Consider the following 8,405-nt stretch of genomic DNA (forward strand, 5'->3'; position numbering starts at 1 on the left):
GAGAGAACCTTCTTTTCCTCTAAAAAAAGAAAGACGAGAAAATAATAATATGGAGCTCTTCGGCTCGTTACTGCTTACCGGATGTAGGTGCTGCACAAAGTGTCAGATAATCGCATGCAAGAAAGGAACTAACGCATGAAATAGACAAGCTGTGCGGAGCACATGGGGTTTTACTTATGCACGGGATCTGCGCCCGGCTTTGTACAAAGGATTACATGCAACAGCGGCAAGACTTGTACAAAAGGTGGTTGCCAGAACGGGTTCCGGCAACCGCGCCTTATGGGAAAAACTTACGAAGATGTTCTATGTTCCAGGAGTTGCTCACCGGAATGCCATCTTCGGTCTCAAGGCGGACAGCGCCAGGCCTTGTGACTCGTCTCACCCGATAAGGGCCTTCCCACTTCGGCGTCAACTTGTTGGAATTCTTGGCGGACTGAACGCGCCGAAGAACAAGGTCGCCTTCCTCGAAGCTTCTGGCTTTAACTTTGCGGCTATGATAGCGGCGCAAAGCTTGCTGGTATCGAGCAGCTCGTACAGCAGCCTGAAGACAATCTTCCTCAAGGAGCAGCGCGCCGTCTTGCCGCAGCTGTTCTTGCTCAAGCTCATCATAAGCGAGCACTCGAGGTGATCCGTATACGAGTTCCGTGGGGAGAACTGCCTCTGCTCCATAGACTAGAGCGAAAGGTGTCTGGCCAGTGGCTCGATTTGGTGTCGTTCTGATCGACCAAAGAACCACCGGCAGCTCCTCGATCCAGTTCCTTCCGCACCTGTGCGCCTGTCGAAAGTTCTGGTCTTGAGCCCGCGCAGCACTTCAGCATTTTCCCTCTCTGCTTGACCGTTGCTTCTTGGATGAGCAACAGAAGCGAAGCAGACCTTGGCGCCAAGGTCTTGGACGTACTGCATGAAGGTGCGGCTCGTGAATTGCATGCCGTTGTCGGTGATGATCCTGTTAGGGATCCCGAAACGGCAACGAATCGACCTGAAGAACTTGACTGCTGACTGTGCTATCACCTTCCTCACTGGCTGCACTTCCGGCCACTTTGTGAACTTGTCGATTGCGACGTACAAGTACTCAAAGCCCCCGACAGCTCGAGGGAAGGGGCCGAGGATATCGATCCCCCAGACCGAAAATGGCCAGGATAAAGGGATCGTCTGGAGAGCTTGAGCTGGCTGGTGTATCTGTTTGGAGTGGAACTGGCACGCTTCACACTTGGTTACTTGTGCAGTTGCATCCTGGAGGGCTGTCGGCCAAAAGAAACCTTGCCAGAAAGCTTTGCCGGCAAGTGCTCTTGTGCCAATGTGGTGGCCACATATGCCTCCATGTATCTCCGCCAACAGCTTTTGTCCATCTTCCCGGCGAATACACTTCAATTTCACACCGTTGAGTCTTCTTCTGTACAGTATGCTATCGACAAACTAGTACATACTTGACTGCCGGGCTACTCTTTCCGCTTCTTCTTGCTCTTTGGGAAGTTCTCCTTTCTGAAGGAAATGGACAATGTGTTGTGCCCATGCTGGAGCTTGTGGCTCGACAACAAGGACTAAAGGCACATCTGCTGCTGCGGGAACATCCGCTTCTACGGCAAGGACTTGCGGCCCTGCCGGAGCTTGATGTTCCCCGGCAAGCTTGCCGGAGCAAAACTTGTCGGGAGCGTCTGCTTCGACGGAACAAACCATAAGGCTTGCCGGAGCAGACTGCTCCTCAGCATCCTTGGTGTTGATCTTGGGGACTTTCTTGGCGGCGGCTTCGGGGAGCTCTGCCAGAAAGTAGTCGCCGAAAACCAACTTCCTCTTCTTGCTTTGTCCAGTTGAGGGCGTTACGGATGGTTGAGTCAACTTAAGCATAAAGATCCCTAGTTCCACAGGTAACTTTAGTGCGGCGCACTTTGACAGGCCATCAGCAATATCATTCTGAGCTCTTGGGATATGCTCCATTTGTAGGCCGTCAAACTGCTCTTCTAGCTTCCTCACTTCATCAACATACGCTTCCATCAACGGACTCTGGTAGTTCTTGTTCACTTGTCGGACGACAAGTTGTGAGTCACCCCTGACAATGAGCTTCTTGATCCCAAGGTCTGCTGCGATTCTGAGACCGGCAAGTAATCCTTCATACTCTGCAGTATTGTTGGTTGCTTGCTCTTTGGGAAAGTGCATCTGGACTACGTACTTGAGGTGCTCTCCGGTGGGTGCGACAAGCAGCACGCCTGCACCGGCGCCTTGCAGCGAGAAGGCACCATCAAAGTACATCAGCCACTCTTTGTTTGCCTCTTTGACGGGGATGCTCGCTTCTGGAATTTCTTCTTCTGGGGTTGGCGTCCACTCTGCTATGAACTCTGCCAATGCTCTGCTTTGGATAGTTGAGGTGCTCTCAAACTTGAGGCCAAAGCTTGACAGTTCCAGCGCCCACTCGACGATCCTGCCCGTTGCTTCTGGATTTTGCAGTATCCTCTTCAGCGGAAAGCGAGTGACGACTGTGATCTCATGTGCTTGGAAGTAATGGCGCAGCTTTCTCGAGGCCATGAGGAGGCCGAAAAGCAACTTCTGCACACCAGAGTACCTTGATCTAGCTCCTTGCAGAAGAGAACTGACAAAGTAAACTGGGCGCTGCACCATTCTTCTTGGCATCTTATCATGTTCCTGCGCAAACCCATGTTTGTTGGGACCAGAGCTTGTCGATGAAGCCCCCTGCTTGTCGCTGGATGGATCTGCCGTGGTTGCTGGCTCATCATCCGCCTCCCTCTCCGCCACTAACGCAGCACTAACCACTTGATTGGTTGCCGCTATATACGGCAGCAACTTCTCTTGCGGCTTAGGTGCGACAAGCGTCGGAGTGGAGGACAGGTATCTCTTCAAGTCCTGCAGCGCAGCCTCCGCTTCCGGAGTCCATTTCATTGGACCTGCCTTTTTCAAAATTTTGAAAAATGGCAGGGAGCGCTCGGCAGATCTAGAGATAAACCTGCTGAGAGCAGCCACGCAACCGGCAAGCCTTCGTACATCCTTGACGCGCTTTGGTGCTTCGATCTGCTCGATGGCTTTTATCTTGTCGGGATTGGCTTCAATTCCCCGCTGAGACACGAAGAACCCGAGAAGCTTGCCGGAAGGGACTCCAAACACGCACTTCTCGGGGTTAAGCTTGAGGTTGATATTGCGCAGGTTTGCAAATGTTTCGTCTAAATCTTGAATCAGGGTCACTTTGTTCTTGCTCTTGACCACTATGTCATCCATGTAAGCTTCCACATTTCTGTGTATTTGCGGCTCAAAAGCATGGTGGACTACCCTCGCAAATGTTGAACCAGCATTCTTCAAACCGAAAGGCATCCGTACGAAGCAGTACGTGCCACACGGGGTGATAAATGCGGTTTTCTCTTCATCTTCTTCTGCCATGAAGATCTGATGGTATCCTGAGTATGCATCAAGAAATGAAAGAAAATCACATCCGGCTGTGGAGTCAACAATCTGGTCAATACGCGGCAAGGGAAATGGGTCTTTGGGACAAGCTTTATTAACATCAGTGAAGTCAATACAAAGTCTCCATTTCCCGTTAGCCTTGCGCACAACAACAGGATTGGCCAACCACGTGGGATGGAGCACTCCTCTGACAAGACCTGCTGCTTCCAACTTCTTGATTTCTTCTGCTATGAATTCTTGGCGCTCTAGTGCCTGCTTCCTGACTCTCTGCTTGACGGGCCGCGCATGAGGACAGACGGCAAGGTGGTGCTCAATCACTTTCCTAGGAACACCGGGGATATCAGACGGTTGCCTCGCAAACACGTCGACATTCGCCCGCAGGAAAGCAACGAGCGCGCTTTCCTATTTGGGGTCAAGAGTGGCGTTGATGGTGAAGGTACCACCAGTGCCATCCTCCTTGGCGGACACCTTCTTAGTCTCAGGTGGAGCTGCCATTGCCTTCTTACACTTGCCGGTGGAGCTCGATGGTGCGTCCTCGATGGTAGCGCAGCACTCCGAAGAAGTGCGCTTGCCGGAGTGGGCATCAGAGCTCTTGCCGGTCTTGGTCTTCTTCTTCCCCCCGGGAGCTTCAGCGGCAAGTATCTTGCACTCTGCTGCGGATGCTGCTTCTCGGTAGATCTTGTCGGCACAGATAAGAGCATCCTTCTTGTCGCCAGGGACAGAGATGACACTTATTGGGCCTGGCATTTTCAGTATGTTGTACGCATAGTGAGAGGCTGCCATGAACTTGGCGAGTGCCGGACGGCCAAGGATTCCATTGTAAGGTAATGGAAAGTCGGCAACGTCAAACATGACCCTCTCAGTCCTGAAGTTCAGCTCACTGCCAAATGTTACCGGCAACGTGATCTTTCCCTTTGGCTTGCTCCTTCCCGGGTTGATTCCTTGAAATGTGCCGGTCTCTTTGAGCTCGTTGTCAGGGATCTGGAGCTTCTGGAGCACCGCGGAGGAGATCAGGTTCAAGCTGGCCCCGCCGTCAACTAGCATCTTAGTGACCTTGAGGTTGCGGATTGTTGGTGAAACCAACATCGGCAAGCACCCGACCGCAGTTATGCGATCCGGGTGGTCCTCAATATCAAAGATGATAGGCGTGCCGGACCATTTCAGAGGCTTGCGTGACTCGACGGGTGGTTCTGCTGCATTAACTTCCCGCACCCACTGCTTGAGCTGGTGGTGCGAGGCATGTAGAGAAGCACCACCGTCAACGCACAGGACCTCTGTGGCTTTCTGGAACTCCTGCTCATCAGTCTCCTCATCATCCATATCTTCGTCTTCGTTATCATCTTCATCCTTGTCGCGGCCACGGGGAGGTCTGTCTCCTTGCCGCTGCTTGGCCTTGCCGCGGCGTCCTCCTCGGCCGGGACGTTTCTTGCCGGATCCACCAGCTCCTTCCTGGGCCTTCTCCTTGTCGTGCCGCTCGTATTCAGCTTTCTGTTGCTCAACAAGCTGCTCGACCCTCTTACAGTTCTGGAGATCATGGCCCTTGGTGCGGTGGATCTTGCAATATTGCTTGTTGGGGCTGTCCTGCTTGTCGGCGACTGCTGCCTCCGCGGCAACCTGCTTACCGGAGTCACCAGCTTTGGCTTCCTTGGCGCCACCACCATTGCCGGACTGCTCAACAACTAGCACTTCTTTGCTTTTCCTCCTTCTATTGTTCCGCCGCCGGTTTTTCCTTGTCGGGGCAGCATCTTCACTGTCAGATCCCCCCGCTCCTATATTTTCTCCGGGGAGTCTCCTCCCTTCCTCAGCATGCGCACACTTGTCGACCAGTGCATACAACTCACTGACGTCCCTGATCTTGCACATCGCCATTTCCTCCCGCATCCTGCGGTTCCGCACGTTCTGATGGAACGCGCTGATCACCACGGCAGGGTGGACGTCTGGGATGTTGTGCTGCATGCTACTGAATCTCTGAATGTACTTGCGCAGGGGCTCTCCTTCCTTCTGGGCGAGCAGATGAAGATCACTCTCCTGTCCATGAGGCTTGTGTCCGCCGGTAAAGGCGCCGACAAACTGATGGCACAGATCAGCCCAAGAGGATATGGAGTTGTCCGGCAAGTGCATGAGCCAGGATCTGACGTTGGGCTTGAGCACCAGCAGGAAGTAGTTGGCAAGGATCTTGTCATATCGTCCCTCGGCAGCTTGTACCGCAATGGTGTAGATGCTGAGGAACTCTGACGGATGCGTCTTGCCGTCGTACTTCTCCGGTACGTCTGGCTTGAAGTTCTTTGTACTGGGCCCCTGGACTTGCCGTAGCTCACGAGTGAACGCAGGACAACCTACCGCGTACGGCAGATCACCTGGTTCCCCTGGCGCATGCATGTCAACAGAGGGCCCAGCGCACTTGTCGGATTGACGTCGCGCTTCTCTTTGGCGCTCGATGCGGGTTCGAGCATCTTCTTGTTGTCGATCATGAAGAACTTGGCGCTGATCGCGACGAGCTCGTGGATCCGACGATGCAGTGGAGTCGCTGTCGAGGTGGATCCGGCGAGTCGGCGATCTTGGCCTTCGGGGCGGTGATTGCATGGTAGTTGCACCTCCGCCCGTTTCGTCGCCACCGGCTCGCGTCCGGCGGTCTTGCCGCGGCGGCGACGCGCTTGGCCGCCGTGGAGTGTCACCGTTGGCGTAGCCGATGAGACTCTGAATGGTGGCTCTCCATTCGTCGATCTTGTCCGACGTCGGAGGGTAATCTAGGAGAAGTTGAGCTCGCGCCAAAGCTTCTACTGGAGTGGTGGGTGGCAGTGGCGGACGGCGCGAGGAGCGGGACGTGCTCGAACTTCTAACTATGTTAGAAGGAGCAGTATCCCGTCCAGGCGACCGTGCCCCACTCGTGCCAGCACGCTGGCGTGCATGCTGGTCTTGAGCGCTCCGAGATCCACCAGCTTGGTCTTGGGCTATCATGCGTATGGCACTACTAGTGCCATGACGCTGTTGATCTTGCGCCACCTGAGAGTGGCGTGGAACATGTACATTCGCCGAGGTTTGTGCAGCCTTGTTCTTGGACCTGGCGGCATCATGAGCTTCCTCGTCGACGTCCTTTCTTCCGCCGGCGTCCATCCCACCACTCGTTTGCTCCAACGGTGGCGGAAGTGACGTGGATGGAGCGGCTGCCGCTAAAGTCTTCTTCTTCGGTGGCATGTGGATGAAGGGAATAAAGATCTAGCTCGTGTGAACGCCGGATCTGGTTCACACAATCTCAACACCCCCTACCTGGCGCGCCAAAGATGTCGGGGAAAACTGATCCACGAACACCTATGGTGCCGGCGGACCAGGCCCCTTTCGGTTCGGCGGGGGGCGGAGGTCGCACGAAGAGCAGATCGAGGCGAAGCACACAAGCAGTTTACCCAGCTTCGGAGCTCTCCGGAGAGATAACACTCCTACTGCTGCTTGTCTGGTTGTATTATCTGGTGTTCTTGCTCTCGAGCGAGAGAGTGTGATGTTTTCTGGGCTACCAATGAAATGAAGCAAACTGTCCGAACCTCCGAACCCCCTCTACGTTGCGCATGGGCCTCCTTTTATACACTAAAGGGGTCACCGACAGGTGGCAACGCAGAGGAGGGTAAAAACGTAAAAAGCAAGGTAGTCGATACAGTTGCTTGTACAGTTCACCCTACCTAACCCTGACGGCAGGGGACAAGGGTATTAAATGCCCGTCTAAGTCGCCCGAACAGTGTAGAAAAGGACCTTTAGGGGCGCCACCGTTCGCCATGATGGCGATCTTGTCAGCTCCGCATGCCACTGCGCACCGCTGGCTGCACAGCCTCCCGCCACGCGCGCCTGGAGAGGCCCCCAGAGCAACACGTTGGTGGATGCGCTGGAGCGTGGGCACAGAGTGGCCGCCTGCCGCGGCAAGCGCCTTGCCGCTGTTGTTATCTCGTCGGGTCCAGAAGCTCGTCGCTCACCGGGCCTCGGTGTACCTTGTTTAGTCTTCCCGGCAACCTCCTCTTGCCGGGGCCTTGTTGCCTTGCCGGAGCGCGTGGCGCGTCGCGGCAAGTTCCCTTATAGCCTTGGTTGGCCTTCCCGGCAAGCTCCTCTTGCCGGGGTCTTGTCTCCTTAGCTTAAATACTTTGTTCTTGGATGGCTCCAAGGGAACCTTGGGGGATCTTGGCATTCGCCCGGCAAGCCTTTGCTGCGGGGTGCTGCAACTGCCCGTGCACAAGTTCGGGGTACTAGGGTACCCCTATTCTAGTACACCGACAATCCATGGACTCAACATTAGTCAAAAGAACTCATATACTTATTGCAAAAATTTAGAATTCATCAAGAAATAAGCACCACGCGCATGCTCCTAGGGGGATAGATTGGTAGGAGAAGACCATCGCTCATCCCCGACCGCCACTCATAAGGATGCACAAGCCAGGTACACTTCATGCTTCAAATTTGTTACACAACTTTAACCATATGTGCATGCTATGGGACTTGCTAACTTCAAGAGAAGCATTCTTTAAATTCATAATCACCCAACTAGCATGACTTTAATATCACTACCTCCCTATCTCAAAACAATTATCAAGTACCAAATTGATCATAGCATCCAATTCACTTCTATGATAGTTTTCATTCAAATTACCATACTGTTTAAGACTCTCAAAATAATATAAGTGAATCATGAGAGTTCATTAATTTCTACAAAATAAAACCACCGCCGTGCTCTAAAAAGATATAAGTGAAGCACTAGAGCAAACGACAAACTACTCCAAAAGATATAAGTGAAGATCAATGAGTAGCTAAATAATTATGTAGCTATATGAAGACTCTCTCTCATTAAAGAATTTAAGATCTTGGTATCTTTTTCAAACAGCAAGCAAAACAAAATAAAATGACATTGCAAGGATAGCGCAACTCATGTGAAGAAGCAAAAACTTAGGCTCAACCGATACTAACCGATAGTTGTTGAAGAAGAAAGGTGGGATGCCTACCGGGGCATCCCCAAGCTTAGA

Source organism: Triticum dicoccoides, chromosome 3B, assembly GCF_002162155.2.
Source record: "Triticum dicoccoides isolate Atlit2015 ecotype Zavitan chromosome 3B, WEW_v2.0, whole genome shotgun sequence".
Classification (NCBI taxonomy): Eukaryota; Viridiplantae; Streptophyta; class Magnoliopsida; order Poales; family Poaceae; genus Triticum; species Triticum dicoccoides.